The sequence below is a fragment of the Odocoileus virginianus genome, chromosome 5, assembly GCF_023699985.2.
Source record: "Odocoileus virginianus isolate 20LAN1187 ecotype Illinois chromosome 5, Ovbor_1.2, whole genome shotgun sequence".
Classification (NCBI taxonomy): domain Eukaryota; kingdom Metazoa; phylum Chordata; class Mammalia; order Artiodactyla; family Cervidae; genus Odocoileus; species Odocoileus virginianus.
In genome coordinates this window covers 66,950,404-66,969,159 of record NC_069678.1, presented here as the reverse complement: position 1 = coordinate 66,969,159, position 18,756 = coordinate 66,950,404, and the positions used below count along the sequence as shown (strand labels likewise).

Genomic DNA, 18,756 nt, shown 5'->3' with positions numbered 1-18,756 from the left:
CAATTTTATATTGAACGTCCCACATGAATCTGAAATTATTTTGTGTTCCTGAACTCAATAATGCAAGCATGTTTTTCACCTATGTTACATTTGAATTTACACAGATGAGTTTAGTAATTTAGAAAAAGAGTAGGGAACTTTTTTTTTTAATTTTTTGCTTCAAAATTTTGGCTATGCTTTTGTCTTTTTATTTAAATAGGTGATAAAATTTTCAAGGAACAACATGCATTTCCTTTGCATTGGTGTGACACTCTGCACAGGTTTTCTAAATGCTAATTAATTCGAATTTCACATTACCTGCTGTTTCAAAGGCTGGCAGCTTGTCGTCACCGTCTGAATGGCAGCTGTTTCTGATCTCCTCTTTTTGAAAAGAAATAAGAAAATAAAGACACTTTTCAAAGGAATGTAGCAGTTCAAAGCATGACTGTGAATTCTCTAATTTCTCTCCATTAAGGGGTTCAGTTCAGTTCAGTCGCTCAGTCATGTCCAACTCTTTGTGACCCCGTGGACTGCAGCATGCCAGGCTTCCCTGTCTATCGCCAACCCACTACTTTCCCTTATTTCATTTTCTCCCAGCGTTTTTAAGGGCCACGCATGCTGAAAGCACTCAGGTTAGGGTCTCTCTATTTCCCTTCTTGGATCTGGTAAGCGGTGGAGCCATAAAGGAAACCGGAGTAGCCCTTGGTGAAGCCGGGTTGTGAGGGGCAATGCGGCTTCTGCTGGACTCTCGGGACATTTGTTCTCAGCCCTGAGTCGCCAGGTAGGAAGTCCCATCACATTCAGGCCACCAAAGTGACTCGTGTAGAGAGACCAGAGGGAGAAGCCCTAGGACTCTTTGCAGAGAGATGCCTGGACTACCCACAGCTGCTCCAGACGCCCGTCATTCTTGTTCTAACACTGTTTGACTCAGATTGCATGAGTGAACCCAAGCCAGAAGACCCTAACTCAGGTGCTTTCAGCATGCGTGGCCCTTAAAAATGCTGAGAGAAAATAAAATAAGGGAAAACAGTGGGTTAAAACGAAAACACATATTTAAAGTTGTTTCTTAGGGCTAAGCATGCTGAAAGTACCCAGGTTAGAGGATCTGGCTTTCCAGGTGGTTCAGTGGGTAACGAATCCTGCCTGCAGTGGAGGAGATGCAGGAGACACGTGTTCATTCCCTGGGTTGGGAAGATCCCCTGGTGGAGGGCATGGGAACCCACTCGAGTATTCTTGCTTAGAGAATCCCACGGACAGAGGAGCCTAGCAGGCTATAGTCCATAGGGTCACAAAGAGTTGGACATGACTGAAGTGACTGAGCACACGCATAATCCACTGAGGCAAAGAAGGTGGAGGTGTTAGCAGAGAGATGAGAGCAGAACACCAGGGAAATGACAGCAAAAAGCAACTTCAACTCACATTGCAGAATCTTGGAAAGCTCTAAAAATGGAATGACCAGGAACCAAGAAAGGAGGGTGATGCATGAAGTTAGAAAGAATTTTGTATTCTTTCTACTTGTAGACTGTAATAAAATCCTATTATCCTTTGCAGGCAGGCATTTATTTACCCCTTCTTTATCCTGGAAGATTTCAGGATGTTTGCTCTGTGGAGAAACTGAACCAGAAAGCTTCCAAACTTGACAACATCATGCATTGATGGACCATGAAGGAGAGGCTTGATACTTAAACTGGAGGATTTAATAGAAATCTACAGAGAAATCCAGAGTTCCCTTCTACTCTTGCACACAGATATCACAATCAGTTTTCAAATGCATGCTTCTTAACCATGATGAATAAATAAGGGAAATTCCATTGTGAGAGGGATTACACACACGTGTGTGCAATGTACACACATGAGCATTCACACCCATGTTTCCCCAGATTATAGGACATTAGTCTCCAGACAAAAGGCTTACTGAGTATCCAACACAATGCTTGGAAAAGAGCCATATGATTCTATGTGATCTTAAAATTTCAGAGCACCAAGTAAAGAAATGGCCCTAAAACATTTCACAGAATGAGAATTAAGTACTACTAAGAGAATCAAACAGAATAATGGCAACTGGACTTCAACCAAATTAAAAACTTTGTGTTTCAAATGACGCTATGAGAAAGTGATATGACAATCTACAGGATAGGAGAAAATATTTATCCCTATACCTGATAAAAGATTCTGAGTCATAAAGGACTCATTGTTCAGTAATAAAAAGGCAAATAATCCAATTAGAAATACATACCTAGGAGTGAAATTGTGGGGTTATGTGACCACTTTGTGTTTAAGACTTTGAGGAACTTCCAGATTGTTTACCAAAATTGCTACAGCATTATTCATTCCCACCAGCAATGTATAAGGATTTCATTTTGTCCACATTTTCAGTGATACTTCAATTGTATGTCTTTTAAAAATTACAGCTATTCTAGTAGGTGTATAGTAATCTCACTGTGGTTTTGATCTCTATTTCCCCAATGACGTTGAATGGGCTTTCATGTGCTTATCAGCCACTCCTGTATCTTCTTTGGAGAAATAACTATTTAAACCATTACATATGGGCTTCCCTGGTGGTCAAATGGTAAAGAATCTGCCTGAAATGCAGGAGACCTGGGTTTGATCCCTGGGTTGAGAAGATCCTCTGGAGAAGGGAATGGCTACCCACTCCAGTATTCTTGCCTGGAGAATTCCACGGACAGAGGAGCCTGGCAGGCTACAGTCCACGGGGGTCACACAGAATAGGACATGACTGAGTGAATAACACTTTTTACACTTTCATTATATATATATATATACATATATATATATGCACACACACACACACACACACACACATGTCTCCCTGAGAAATGAAAACATAGGTCTGCACAAAAACTAGTTCATAAATGTTTCCTACGGGCATTATTCATAATGATCAAAAGTGGAAATGAAGTACTGATACAGGCTATGAAATGGATAAATCTCAGAAATGTTATGCTTTCTGAAGGAAGCTAGAGAAAAGATCACAGAGTATGACCATTTTACATGAAATGTCCGGAATACTAAAATTCTTAGAAACTAGGCAGAGTGAGATGGAGAATAGGAAGTGATGCTAATGGGTATGAGGTTTCTTTGTGCAGGACCATATTTCACAAGTTAAAAAGTGAATTTGGTTTCACTCTGGGGTGTTTAAACAGACCGATTATCCCATCAATCTCTGAGAAAAGCCCGTTTCAGCTTTTTGCAGCTATTTAGCTTTTGAAGACTTTGTTTTTCCCAATGAACTCAAAGTGGCTCTAATAAGGGAGATCTGATGAGACACTATCTTTTTATTAAAATGTTTCAATAATTTAAAAATTGTTCTATTTTATCCATGACATTTTTAAACAGCTTTGTTGAGATATAATTAACTTACCTATGTATGTATGGGCTTCCCTGGTGGCTTAGACTGTAAGCAATTTGCCTGCAATGCAGGAGACCCGAGTTCAATCCCTGGGTTGGGAAGATTCCCTGGAGAAGGGAATGGCTACCCACTCCAGTATTCTTGCCTGAGAAATCCCATGGACAGATAAAGCTGGTGGGCTACAGTCCACGGGATCACAAAGAGTTGGACACGACTGAGCAACTAATGCACACACACACACACACACACACACACACATATATGTATAATCTCACATTGAGATATAAATCCCCTGATTAAAGCATACAATTCAATGGTTTTTGTTATTATGTTATCACACTTTTAAAGTTGTAGGTTATATATATATAAAACATAAAACCTGCCATTTATCTATTAAGTATACAATTCAGTGGCATTAGCAAACAGAAACTGTTGACATGATTTGGCTTACATTTTAAAAGAATAACTCTTTATGCTATGTGAAAAAAAGATTTATACCTGGAGGGGGCACAATTGAAATATGGGACCTGTTAAGAATCTATTGCAACAATCTATGTGAGAGATGGTGGGAGTTTTGGCCAGAATAATATCTGAAAGCTCACAGGAATAGGTTAGATTGAGGATATATTTTGAAATCAGAGATTGTAGGATTTGCTGATAGTATGAGCATGGAGTACATTAAAAATCGAGGCATTAAGAATGATTCTAAGGTTTTGGCTTGATCAATTGAGTTGTCATTTTCTGAAAGAGGACAGAGCAGGTTTGGAGTTGTGAAGGTGATGAGGAGGTAGGAGTTCATTTTTGGAACTGTTAAATTTGAGATAACTTAGATATCCAAGTAAAGATATGTGTAGTAAGTTAGGTGTCTGTAGTCCAGAGGAGAGGGTCAGGCTGGAAATATACATTAGAAATATTGAATGTAGATGGTATATTAAGCTGTGTGTTGGATGAAATCAACAGGAGTGTGTATATAGATAGCGAAGAGCAGAGTTCAGAGGGCTGAGAGGGGCTACTCCAATTATGTGCCTCCAACACAAGAAGTGCTTTATTACGTTTTCAAGAAAAGACAGAGTGTAAGAGAAGCTATGAGTGGTGACCCACATTCAGAGTGGTCCATTTCCTGTGTGCACTGTTTGGTTGTCATGGGGTCAGCATCTCAGTGGAATGATGGCAGTGAGCTGTGGTGAACTGGTATTGCAGTGTTACTCTGATGGTCACAAGGTATTAAGATTTTGTGTTGGTTGGGATAAGCTGTAAAATCATGGGTAATCACCCATGCCTTTGGGGTGTGGTAGGGTTACTTTGGAAGAGTTGTAATGTTCTGATGCTACTTTTGGACATGTATTGTGGATCCTTAGTTGTCCTGTCATTAGTGGCCCAGAAGCAAGATGGTAGCAGAGAGAAATAATATTGATTAAGCTTGACTCTCAACCATGTAGTAAGGTAAGCTCAGTCCAGTCTTCTTATGATGGTGCCTCAGCCCTTCACGATAGCATTCTTCTTCTTCCTCATCTTTACCTCCGTCTAGAGCCTTCCAAGGTAGTCTTTACTTACAGTCCTTCATGCATACACTTATGAAAGGCATGCTACATCCAGAACACCTTAAAGATATTTATTGTTTCATTTAATTGAGTCACTATAGCAGCCCTATGAAATGGATTTTTTTCTTTATCCCTACCATCCATCACAGATGAGGAAACTGAGGCTCAGGTAGGTCACGTAGAAGGTGAATCGCAAGACTGGGAACCAGACACAGGCCCGTTGGACTCCCAAGCCCATGTTCTTCTTTACACACTAATGACATATCTAATGCACAAAGCACAAACACATAACAGAGCTCCTCATGGTTGCTGGTGAGGACTAGGAAGATTTTCCTGGGAAAACATGCAGGTGAGGCTGATAAAAAATAGCATAAAAACAACAGCTGGATTTCTTCAGTAGAAACATCTTTGCCAAAGGGTGCATGGCAATGAAAGCAGACCAAGGCTTCAGTTGTGACTGTCTTCACATACCATTAAGTTAGCTGAATTTACCTTGGAGTAAATTTGGAAGGAAGTAAATATTAGTGTACATTTTCATCCATATCACCAAAGCTAACACCTCTGATTGAATGTTTTACTTTCTGGGTGGTTGTTTACATGTTGTAAAGTCATGGTATTTATGTCTCAGATAGTGTCGGTGGCGGGTGGTGGAAAGGGACAAGGTATTTAGATCAGGGAAATCTAAGTGCTTCAGGCAACACTATTCAACAAACCATCATTTTGCATTTACAATGTATATCTGAGCTTCCCCCTTTTTTCTTCATATCGAAATGTGACCTTGGCCTCTGTCTCTGAACCAGCCAGCCTTTGAGCGGATGTAGTTTTATGGTTTAGGTTGAAAACTCCAGATACAAAAGCTTACACGAATGAGCTGAGATAGCTGAGAGAGAAAGCCTTTGCTGGAGTAGCTAACAGAGCCGGGGACAAATCTCCAGGCCATGTAATCACAGGGGTTTATGCAAACCTCTTAAAGGAGGTTTATACAAATGTACATCCAATTTCCTCTTTAGAAAGGGCCGTTCCTTTCCAATGAATCAGTGTTTAACAGAGCTTGGCAAAGCATGAGCCTATCGGCTGGAAGAAGACGCGGTTTTAAAACTCGACCTATTCTTTAAAGAAGAAAATAACCCTTAAGCTGCATTAACATGGCCTACCATGAGCAGCAGGCATGGGGATTCTGTTATCAAGGCATCCTCTGGGCTGGCGTTTCCTTTCCAGGCTTCAGCAGCCCCTGCTTCCCTGCACCTGCCTTGTTATCTGCCTCCTGCAGACGAGACTTGCCTTTGTGTGTGCCATCTCTGAGCGTGTATCTGTGAGCAAGCCTCAGCTTTCTGAGCCTTTAATTTTGAATGAGATGGAAAACACACTCAGCACAGCCTCTGCTTCCTGTGTCTAAGTCTTGGGGCAAAGTTCATTTCATCTTCCTATTGTGTGGGCTGCATTGGGTGCAGACATGGTGGGATTATCCTGTAACATGCTGTTTCTAAGGACTGACCTACTGGCCCCATTTTGGGTAGTATAATACTGTTTTCCTAGTATTTTTATGAATCTGAAATCGGAATCATTGTGTCTGGATCTCAAGGTCAAAGACCCAAGTTTTTAATGCATGCCGGAAGACAAACTGCTGGGTAGTCCTCCAGCCTGGCTGGGGCTAGGGGTCTCACGTTCTCAGTAAGTCCCCATTTCATGTGGATGCTTAGTTGCTCAGTCGTGTCTGACTCTTTGTGACCCCATGGACTGTATTGCACCAGGCTCCTCTGTCCATGGGAGTCTCCAGGCAAGAATACTGGAGTGGGTTATCATTCCCTTCTCCAGGGGATCTTCCTAACCCAGGGATTGAACCTGAGTCTCCTGTATTGCAGGCAGATTCTTTACCATCTGAACCACCAGGAAAACCCAAGTCCCCAGTTCACAGAGCTTCTATTACTAGAATAATTCTTCTCTGCTCTCTTTAAGGAGTGGAATGTGACCTGAAAGTGATGCAGATAACTCCTACCTTGCTGGGATCTCTTATCTGTAGAAGATAATGTTAAAGGAAACAGAGATGAGTCAGAAGTGGTGTATTTGAAATCAATATTATAGCTCTCTATTAAAACCTTGCAGTACCTGTTGCTCCTTCCTCCCATCCCTTGCCCCCTGCAAATGTATGTTTGGAAAAGATCTCCGTTACTAAACAAGACATGGGATTATTTAAGAGAGTTCAGATGAAAATATTTGGAATTTGTTTTATAACACAGTTTCATTATTCTTACTCCTTTTCCTTGTTACTTATCTCTCTCTCCCTTGTCTTTTTTTTTTTGTCTTGCCACCCATACTTTACTCCTTTCCCTCCTTGGTTCCAACTGACCCCCCCTACACAAATAAGTGATCAGACCCTCCTAGCAGAGGATAGCTGCTGGGGTTCTAGGAGAGATCAGAATCCCAGGGAGGAGAGATGTAGGGAGGGGACCCAGCTAGAACAGGGCAGCTGGTGGCTGGCTCTCACTCCAAAAGTCTTCTCAGGCAGAGGTCATGACCTCCGGCAGAACCAGAGGGTGCCCTGGTTCTGTTCATCACCTCTGGCTGCATGGCCAAGGACAGTGTGTGTGATTCCAGGGACAGTGATAACACCAGAGGATGAACCACACCAGTGGTTCACACTACGTTCATAAAGGTTTGAAATCACTGAAGAGTTTTAATCAGAAAAAGTTGATGTTCTTTAACATTGTATGAGAGATAAGACAATTGTAATTGTTGTTTGATTTCTGCACATAAGCAATAAAAAAAAACATTTAATTTTTTTTTTTTTAATTCTCCGCTTCTTGGAGACTGACCTGTAACTGTGAAGGAAGAATAAATCATGGCATCAACGCTGTACCTATTGAGTACTTTAGATGCTCGACAAAGATTTGATGATAGTTCACTTTCCATGGAAATGTGTTCTGTATAAACCTAGCAATCTTGGGGCCCAGTTCCTCTGGAGTCTGCTAGTTGGCTGAAATGGATCGGATCTGGGAATGACCCTATGTTCGAGCTCATTGATTATGACAGTGGAAGGAACCTCTGACACCACCCTGCCCAGAGGATGAGAGGCGACTTGTCCAACAAGTCCCAGGTGAATTTTTGGTAGAGAAAAGAATGGTTGCTTGCTTTACTGGACAAACCCTCCCAGATAATATTTTCACAAAGCTGGAAAGTGGGACCAGCAGTGACTATTTCAGCAGGCCTGAGAGCCAACTCAAGGAGCCCTTTGAACTCAGGTTGATCTCGGCGCGGCAGCAGTGAGAGGTGCCATGAAGTGAGATCTTAATTCCCTGTCCAGGAATTAAACCTGGGTAGCCTGGATGAAAACCAGGAATCCGAGTCACCAGATCAGCAAGGGTTAGGGGCTAGCAGCTGTTTTTCCCTGGATCTTTGCCCCCAGAGAAATATCCATTTATCACGGAGGCAGCAACTGTAAATGCAGGTACAAAGTTTATTATCAGAGACATAGCACAACAGCAAATGGGAGAACACACAGAGAAACAGTTTGTTTAGACAAGATAGAAGCAAGACAGAGGTGAACAGCTGGAGAGAAAGGGAGAAAGGGTGTGGGCATCCTTCCTGGCGAGGAGGCGTGTGGTTAAGAAGTGGTTAAGTCTTTTACATAGCTCAGTTCTTCTGGGTCTTTGTCTACCTTTAGCCAATGATCTGTTTTCTTTTTCCACACCTGACCTACCCTGGGACAGTCCCCTGGGTATATACACACCCTTTAGCCAGTATGGATATCGAAATGAAGGCTTCTGGGAGGAACAAACTTATTATGGCGTGGCATTATTCCTTGACTTTTGACCCACAGGAGCCTTTCTTCACTTGTGTAGTGTCTCCCTTGTCCCAAAAGAGGAGGGAGCGGAGATCCCTTGATCCTTTACTCAAATAGGGTTTTGCCCCTCTTCGTCCTTGCCCCGATTCTTATCTTGTCTATTGTCATGACTATTACCTTGAGATAGACACTGGATATTTACCCTGTTTCTATTGTTACTCCCATTTCAGAGGGCAAACAGGAGGCTGGCTGTAAACGCCTGAACTAGAGCCCATCTCTCTCTTGTCTCAATAAATGCTTAACAGTTTTAAGTATCCAGCCGGAAGCTCACTTCTTCGTGTCCCATGAAATGTAATCAAGAGGCTAGTTGTAGGTGTCTAACCTGGAGCTCACCTATATCTTACATCAGGATAGTCTTAACCATCCTCCAGTTGCTGCCTTGGATCTATCCTCCTTTGTTCCCAGGTCCCTAACTGATGTCATCTTCCTGGCCCCCTAGGGCAAAGGTGGGAGGGTCTCTCCACTTCAGACGCTTGTGCCCACGTCTGGCTTCTTGTCCGTCTCCTTGTGTCTTTAGCAAAGCTGAAAGAACTCTGGGGGTGGGGGCTCGAATGAGATATTACTAAAGGTGAAGATGTGGGGACACCCTTGCCTCTTTCCTGATAGACTGACATCATCAGAGGAGTCAGGCTTGCCTGCAGGGTCACCCCCCAACCAAGCCAATGCGCATGCGCAGTCATGTCTGACTTTGTGACCCAATAAACTGTAGCGTGCCAGGCTCCTCTCTGTCCATGGGGTTTTTCCATGCGATGTTTTCCTCTATCCATGGAATTAGTTGCTGTTTTCTCCTCCAGGGGATCTTCCCCGCACTGGGACTGATCTGTATCTGCTGTGTGTATGCAGATTCCTTTCCCGCTGAACCATCAGGGAAACCCAGGGTTATCCCCCATCTCACAGCATGTGGTGGGACGTTCAAGCCAGAGATGCAGACTTAGAGCAGCTGCGGTGAGGGCTGGAGGGGCTTTGTTTTCTTTTTCTTTAAAAAACAAAAAAGAGAGAGAGAGACCATCACCTTTTTCCTCCTCAGGTGGATCCTTCACTCTGTTCCTCTGTTCGTATCCTGCAAATTTCTCTTCGTTAACACAAGAGGGCGCTGGAGCCCACGGTTCCGTATTCTAGGTTGGAGAAGATCCAGGGAAAGGCAGAAAAGCCGTCTGAGAGTGTGCCAGGGGATGGCCCTAAGCCCTGCCGGCTGGAGGTTCAGGTACTCTGCATCTACCCCGAGATGCAGTGACTCGTAGCGCTGGGAGGGATAGCGGAACCTCACCCAGGCATCCAAGAGCAAGGATTCTGGGCACTCCTCTGAGCAAGGCTTTGGCTGTCTTGGAAGGTACCCTGCAGAAAGTGACTGTATGTAAACTAGGCTTAGGACCTTCTAGTTCAGAGAAAGGACGATTGGTGGTGGGGGTGGGGAGTGGGAGCTGGCTCTGCATTCCTAAAAAGCGTTTGGAAGAGAGATCAAATTTTCTGTGGCTCTAGCCACAGAACTGGGACCTATGAATAATCTTTATCAGGGAATAGATTTCAGCTCAACATCTGATGAATTTTGTACATGTGGAAGGCATCATGGTTTAAGGGAGAGAGTGGCTGTAGGAGAAGTCTGAGTTCACCTTCTGACCTGCCATGACCAGTTCTCTAACGTGTCACCTAACCTCCCTTAGCCTCAGTCCTCTTGTCTATAAGGTGGGTGTCATGTTGTCTACATTACAGGCTGGTTGTGGTGAGTCAATAATTTGAATAAAGTGCACAGCATAGGGCCTAGAATTTTTTTTTTTAAGAGAGGCTTCCCTGGTAAAGAGGCTTTTTTTTTTTTTTTAAATTTTTTTAGAGAAGCTCAGTGGTAAAGAATCTGCCTGCAATGCAAGAGATGCCAGAGACACTGGTTCTATCCCTGGGTTGGGGACCCCTGGAGGAGGGCATGGCTACTCACTCCAGTATTCTTGCTGGGGAATCCAATGGACAGAGGAGCTTGGCAGGCTACAGTCCGTGGGGTTGCAAAGAGTAGGACATGGCTAAAGCGCCTGAGCACACAGCACAATTGAAAAAAAAGATCATGGTAGCTAAGCTTGAATTCTTATTCTGTGAAAGTCACTGTACCATCTCCCATGCGTTGTCTTTTAGCCCTCAAACAACCTTAGGCTGTAAGCAGTCCTACTTGTATTTTACAAAAGAGGCAGGTGGGTTCAGAGAGGGTAAGAGATTTGCCCAAGGTCTCAAGCCTGTGAACTTGCATGCTGAAATCCTAAGCTGGGTCTGTCTGTAGCACTGCGCTCCTGCCAGGACACCATGCTGCCTGCCTGTGTCAATGTGGGGTCTTCACCCGGAGGGCCCCTGGGTCTGGGAGCTCTTGGCGGGTTTATCTATCACACACAATGATGCAGGGGCGCATATGTTGTTCTGGCAAAGGCAAAGCACATTTTCCAGTGCCGGTTGAAGCAGTGGATGAATAATACAGGGAGAGGGATCAACAGAAGGGGCGAGAGGAGGCCAGAGCCGCATCAATTCCCCTGCCTCCAACAGGGGCAGCAGAAGGTGCAGCTGGCGGGGCCTCAGAGCAGAGCCGCCAGCCCAACCATCCCACCGCTGGGTTTTGCACAGCTTTCCTTCTCCATTCTTTCTCGTTTTTGACACTTGTGATTATTACCAATCCTGGTGGCGCTGACGCACGGGAGTGCAATGGTTACCATGGCATGCTTAATAGCGAGAGCAGATGTTTGGCAGGCTAGCTCCTTGCATTCTAAATACACGAGGCGAAAGTCGGTGGAGGGCGTAATTGATTTGCTGACTGCGATGGGAAGCCAGCCCGCGCTCGCGCTGGGCCCGGGTGCCTTCCCACCTCCTCTCTTACACAGCACGCGGCCTCATCCTGAGCTGACCTCTCGTGGGCCCCTCTGGCCTCACGTGTTACCAATTCCCACCTGCTCTCCTCGCTTCTGCTCAACACCTGTAGCCCCCCAAACAGACTGGGGTCTGTCTCCTGCCCGGGTCTCAGCTGCTGTTGCCTACATCTAGACTCCATGTCACCGTGTGGGCAACGCCCACCCCTGCCTCAGTGCTCGGTTGGCCGCCACTCTCCAGCACGCCCTCCTGAAGGCTGAGTTGGCAGGGTCACCCTGTGCCTGCCCTTTCCTAGGACTTACTGCTGTGCCGTAATTGCTTGTTTAATTGTTTATCTTCCCAATAGAAGGCAAGGTTTTTGACTGCAGGCACCGTGATATTGACAGGAATAATTTTGACTATAATTTATATAAAAATCTCATGAAATATAATTTCTATCCTTTACCATTAGTATCCCATTTTTGCAAGAACAGCTCATAATTGGTCATGACAGCAAGTGCCCATGTCCTTTTTCTAAGCAGGATTATTAGTATTATTGCATATGAGATATATTTTCCTGCTTCTGAACCTGTTTGCAGCATTGTTTCCATCTAGGAATCTGATTTTTTACTTAGTCATCTTGTCCATCAATCAAGACAGCTTTCAACTGCCATGTAATCTTCTCTGATTTACCACTTTCCTAAGAAAATATGATCACTTCTCAACCATAGATCACCTTCCCCATCACCCTACTTCCACCACATTCTTAATCTCACAGCATTCTGTTTGTGTTTCTTTTGGTACCCTTGATTTTGCAAAATGGACTCAAGTGCAGTGGAGAGCCCAGACTTTGGTCTCAGGCCCAAGTTCATGCCCTGAGTCTGTCATTTACTTGTTATGTATAACTTTGGACATTTTAAATGACCTCCCAGTGGCATTCCCCCCCTTTATTGGAATGGGTATAATCATACCCGCTCCACTGGGGAGCCATGAGGATTGAATGAAATACTGAAGAGGAAATATGTAGCTAAGTGCATGAAAATAGTAAGAGGTCATTGAATGGTTGCTTTTATCAAGCTACTGTTTACATATTTGGCTGATGCCCCCAAGGAGACTGTGCTCTGATTATGGTCAGGTGCCGTGACACCTGCCGTCTAAAATGGTTTGATGTAGACTGTTGGCAAAAGTGAACATTAGTGAAGGGTGGGTGAGTGGAGTACACTTGCCCACCATGCTGAGCTCCACTTTCTGGGTCTGTAAATTATGGTTACAAGACAATCAAGGGCATTACACATATTTGAGTTGCTTTTAAACTGTAAGCTCCAAAACATCCTAGGTCAACTTAAAGGGGCCAGGATGTGAGGAAATGCAGGGAGCAAAGGCACATCTAATTTCTGCTTCACTTTGAAGACACTGAGGCTGGGGCTAGTTGGTTGTCAGTTATGGCTCTGGTGACACACATGATTTCTATTCACCTCACCCACAAGTTCTGAACCAGGTAAAGAAGAAGCAGAGAAGAGAGTGCTTGTGTGTGTGTGTGCAGAGAAGAGAGTGGTGTATGTGTGTGTGCACGCACGTGTGTGTGTGTGTGTTGGGGAGGGAAATGGAGGACATAGAGAGGGTTTCCTGTGTGTGTGTGTGTGTGTGTGTGTGTGTGTGCATGCACATGTGTGTGTTGGTGAGGCAGGAGAAGAGAGTGGGGTGTGTGTGTCTGTGTGTGTGTGTGTGTGTGTGTGTGTGTGTGTGTGTGTGTGTGTTGGGGAGGGAAATGAAGGATGGAGGGAGGGTTTTCCAGAGACAGAACCTCAGAGAATTTGCCTGGGGAAGAAAGAGATACCTTGGTTTGATTTTATTTTCCAATCATCACAATTATTTATTTATTTATTTTTTTGGTTTGTTTTTTCTTTTTTAAAAAATTTTTTTATTTTTATTTTTTCATTTATTTCCACTAGCTGGAGGCTAATCACTCCACAATACCGCAGTGGGTCTTGTCATACATTGACATGAATCAGCCATGGATTTACATGTATTCCGCATCCCGATCCCCCCTCCCACCCAACTATCACAATTAAAAGTAAAGAAACATGAGGTGATTGTGACCAAGATCTTAAATTTGTAAAGAAGAAAAAGAAAGCTTTTACCAAAATGGTTTGATGTAGACTGTTGGCGAAAGTGAACATTAGTGAAGGTTGCTGAGCTGAGCTCTAGCTGCCTGGTAGCATTGAGGGATCTCTGTCATTTCAGTTACACCAATGAGTTCATAGCCTTTCCCCCATCTTCATGAAAATTCTGTGATTTTTTAAAAAAGACCTTCTTTCAAAAGAGCTATAGCTGTGGCTCATATTTCTCAAATTGTGAAGTGAATTTTTTTTTATATCATGTTTTCAACAGTTGTAAATTCCACTTCATTGGGAAAGTTACAGGAAGTGCATAATCCTTCCCCAGCAATCCAGTGCTCCCTTGATTCTAACCCTTATGAACTAGAAGTCAGGTATTTTCTAGCATGGAGTAGGCTGGAGTTAGCTTGTTCTTACTCTCTTGCTTCAGTTGCATATGAGGGCTGAGTCTCTGGGTTATTGCTTCTCTATACTTCAAAGACTTCTCTGGCCGTCAGCATTGGGTGACAAATCCACACAGTTCTCAGGTCTGGAGAGCTGGATTCTCAATCTGGATTTGTCAGTAATTTGTGACACTGAGAATGCATTTCGTCCATTCTGGGACTCAAGCTTCTCACCTGGAAAAGACCAGGATTAGTCACCATCATTTTCTGTGTCTGTTCAGGTGATCATATGGTTTTTCTTCTTTGGTCTGTTGATAAGGTGAACTGCATTGATTGTTTTTTTATTATGCAAACTTGCATCTTTAAGGGACTTTCTGGTGGCTCTGATGGTCAAGAATCTGCCTGCAGTGCAGGAGACCTGGATTTGATCCTTGGGTTGGGAAGGTCCCCTGGAGAAGGAAATGGCTACCCACTCCAGTATTCTTGCCTGGAGAATTTCACGGACAAAGCAACCTGGCGAGCTACAGTACATGCGGTTGCAAAGAGTCAGACACAACTGAGTGATTACCACTTAACACACTTTCACTTGGTACTTAACTTTTCATGTATTGTTGGATTTGACTGGCCAGTATTTTGTTAAGTATTTTTGAGTCCATGCTCAAGAGAGAGATGGATCCACAGATTTCTTTGCTTGCAGTATCTTTGGTTTTGGTATCCGAGTATCCCAAATGAACTGGATGATGTTCCCTCCTCTTCTATATTTTGGAAGAGTTTGTGTAGAATTGATATTATTTATTTTTTTAATGTTTGGTAGAATTTTCCAGTAGAATCCATCATTTGAAAGGATTTTCATATTCTAGGCAGCTCCAGGATAACTAAGGGTCCTCCCTGAAGAAGGTTTAAAGGGGTGTCCCAACTCAGGCCCGTGAGAGGAATAGGGGAATCCCTTTCTTCAAACTGCACGTGGACGGTTCCTTTCCCTGGTCACTTCTGGTGTTACCTCACCAACTTGCAGGCCAGTTTTCCCAAAATGACTTGGAGCCTTTGGGAGACAGTATGAATAGCAGTAGATAAATCTCAGCTCCTTGACTTTAGTACTGACTGGTCATGCAGTCTTGCAACCACATTCCTGAACCTCTCAGAGCCTTGGGTCCTGCATCTATAATTAGGCAAGGTAAAATTTAGCTCCCAAGACTGTTATGAAGGTTGAAGGAGATAATACTAAACCTGTCTGGTATAGTAGGCTTTCAGTGAGCACTAGCCTTCTTCCCGGGAAATAGGAATACCTTGTCCTATTTCACTCAGGCCATGGGACCCATCTGGGTATAAAGCCTGTTTGCTCACCTCTGAATCTGGGATAGAATCTTTTTGAAGGGAGTCAGAAATGCAAAGACAGAGCACATTTTTTTTTTTTTTTCCATCTGTTCAACAAGACAAATGAGTTTATGTTGAAAACAGTCACATTACAAAGTGATTGCTGGATGGGAACAATTTGTTATAATGCTCCAATTCTGCTGCTGCTTTCCCAGTGGGGAGAGTGCCCTCTTCAGTTACCGAGGCTCCTGAGCCTCGCTTGCTAATGGGAACTGGAGAACAGGCAGCTATTCACATTCTAACTAGAGCCTAGAAAGATGGTTCTTTTGGATGGAAAAAAAAATCATGAGTCAGCTGTTTAGGAAAATGCCTCACTGATGATATTAGTATATAGAAGCAATTTCATCAGTCTGGGAAGCGCGTTTTCAAGATTGGCAGGGCAGAAAGGACAGAATATTAATGAAGCTGTCAGAGAGGATAGTGCTGTTTCAGTTCTAGGCAGCAGAGGGAGCTCTTGTCTCCTAGTCCCGAAAGATTTGGCAGGACTTGGACCTTGGAGAATCCCAGGGATGGGGTCGCACAGAGTCGGACACGACTGAAGTGACTTAGCAGTGGCAGTAGCAGTAGGACCCCCTTGATGGGCTTTTCTGGTAGCTCAGACGATCAATAATCTGCCTGCAACGCAGGAACCTCAGTTCCATCCCTGGGTTGGGAGTTTGGGGAAAATTTGGCCTCTTCTTGGTGGGCGTTGTAGAGTCTCCTGAGTTACTTAGGACTATTGCATGCGGATGGCTCTTCGACTTCACTAGGAGGAACCAGACGGGCAAAGGATGGTCGTTTACAATATTAGCTAACACTCTGCATGAAACTTGTTATGAGCCAAACACTATTCTAAGTACTTGATGTGTATTAACTCATTAAGTCCTCACAACAGCAGTATGGGGTAGGTAACAATATTAATATGCCCATTTTGGGAATGAGGAAGCTGAGGCAGTGTGAGGTTAAGTGACTTCTAAAGCCGCACAGTTGATCTGCCCTGCTGCTGCTGCTAAGTCGCTTCAGTCGTGTCCGACACTGTGCGACCCCATAGACGGCAGCCCACCAGGCTCCCCTGTCCCTGGGATTCTCAAGGCAAGAACACTGGAGTGGGTTGCCGTTTCCTTCTCCAATGTGTGAAAGTGAAAAGTGAAAGTGAAGTCTCTCAGTCGTGTCCGACTCTTAGCGACCCCATGGACTGCAGCCCACCAGGCTCCTCCATCCACGGCATTTTCCAGGCAAGAGGACTGGAGTGGGGAGCCATTGCCTTCTCCAGTTGGTCTGTTCTCTTAACCATTAATAACAACTTACATTGGCACTGTTGATGCCACTGAATCTTACAAACAGCTCTATGTGGTAAGTACATTCTATTACAATACTTCATTTTACTAGTGGAGAATGGGGGAGAGAGAAAGAAAGAGGGAGACGAGAGAGAGAATGAATGAGGGAAGATGAATTTTGAAAACTTTGGACCTAACGCGTTCAAAAGATACTTTAAGTGCTAATAGTCTAGGCTGTATATGATTGACCAATAACATAGAGAAAATGGAGCAGAACTCAGTCTCAAGTCCAAGTCCAGTGCTTTGTACTACTATTCTATTTCCTGCCCATCTCTACCCTCTGGACCAAGCTCTCTCGGGGTGAGGGTCAAGAGATACAGGAGCTTAGTCTCTGAGCTACAGGTGTCCTGGGCTGCACTAACCTCTGTCCTACTTAAACTTCTCATTCACTGGATCTGGAAACATGGGGTGCAATTTTAGTTCTCTTGCTTGGTAGCCTGATGACAGTGACTTGGGTCTCTCTCATCAGTCTGGGGAAGCACGCTTCTAGGAGGCAAGACTGAAGGACAGGATAAACAGAAGTATCATTTTCACCACTAGGTGAGAGGAAGATGGCAAGTCCTTGCCCCTCTGAGGTTTGCTTTCAATAAAACAGGTAGTTGGACCACACAGTGGTGAATTTATTGGATAACAGGAGACCTCAACCCAGAGGAATGTCTCTACTGCAAGATCTCAACTTTAGCACTACTGACTTTGTGGGCTGAATGATTTCTTGCTGTGGGCGGCTGCCCTGTGCATTGCGGAATGTTTAGCAGTATCCCTGGCCTCTGCTCACTAGATACTGGTGGCATCAGAAACTCCCCGAGTTGTAACAACCAAGCTACAACCCCTAATGTTGGGAACAGTCACATTGTAGTAGACCAGGAGGACAGATGCTTTGGGTTGTTGTTGATGATGATGATGATGATGATGATGATAATGAATAACTTTTTTTTTTTTTTTTTACTATGTCTGAGGTCCTGTTCTACCCCATCATGTGTATTCTCATCCCATCTTCACAACTATGCTGAGTTTGGTAGTAACCCCACTTTACAGAAGAGTAAAGTGATGTACAGAGAGATTAAATAAACTGATCAAGGTAAGCTTGTAAGCAGGGAGCTGAGACTGTAAACTTCAGTGTTTCTACCATCTGCTTCCCTCAAGGTAGTCTAGATAGCAAGACTCAATGTGCAGGCCACAGTCTGATGTCTGTCCCTAGTCTGTGATGAAGGAAATTAACTGTATGACTGAGCACACCATTTTGTTTACCTAATATTTTTTCATAGAGTTTTTCAATGAAGAAAACATTGCATAGATTTATACACTGGCACAAACTCCTTATCTTGTTGCAGGCAAGCATTTTGTTGCAAGTAGACATAGAAATGAAAATGGCATCTAATATTGGCTCAGAACTTTTCAGTATTCTTGCCTGGAGAATTCCAAGGACAGAGGAGCCTGGTGAGCTACAGTCCATGGGGTCACAAAGAGTCAGACAGGACTGAGTGACTAACACTTTCACTTTTCTTTCACTTTCCCATTGACAAATTGTGCTCCCTTCTACATTCTAACATGCTCCTTATAGATATGCCTTCCAGATGATGTGAGGTTGCTGAAGAGGCAGCATAAGATAGACTGTCACTTTTCAGTTGAAGAGATCGAGGCTCAGGCAATTAAGTGGTTTGTCCTTAAGAAAACAAGTTGGGGATCCAAAATAAGTCCAAGTTTTCTAACTTACAGCCTACTGTTCTTTCTAAGACAGGACTATATTCTGGTCATATAAAAAAGTGGCTCTCTCCTTCTGTACGGTTGCATGTCATTTTAAGGACTTGAAAATGAATTACCTTTACTTCATAGGATGCTCTTCTATTAGACCATGACCTAGTTATTGAAAGATACAAGAGCACAATTCTTTGATCAACATGTACATTCTCTGGTCCATTCAAAAAGCGCAGTGCTCTTTTGAACCTCTGGTGTTATAGAGAAAGCCTGAGTTTTGGAATTAGTCCTAGCTCCCTTAATTACAAATTATGTGATTTTAG

General features: G+C 43.7%; 1 long non-coding RNA gene across 4 annotated transcripts in view; it reads left to right on the top strand.

Annotated features, from left to right (window-relative positions):
- LOC110126067 (uncharacterized) overlaps positions 1 to 18,756 on the top strand; it is a 396,803-nt gene that overhangs the window by 21,567 nt on the left and 356,480 nt on the right. The window contains exon 2 of one of the 4 annotated variants that reach the window (XR_011487857.1): positions 17,695 to 17,816. The exons of the other annotated variants lie outside the window; for them this stretch is intronic. This is a non-coding gene — a long non-coding RNA (uncharacterized lncRNA). The remainder of the gene's footprint in view (positions 1 to 17,694; positions 17,817 to 18,756) is intronic. 4 annotated transcript variants of the gene reach the window in all.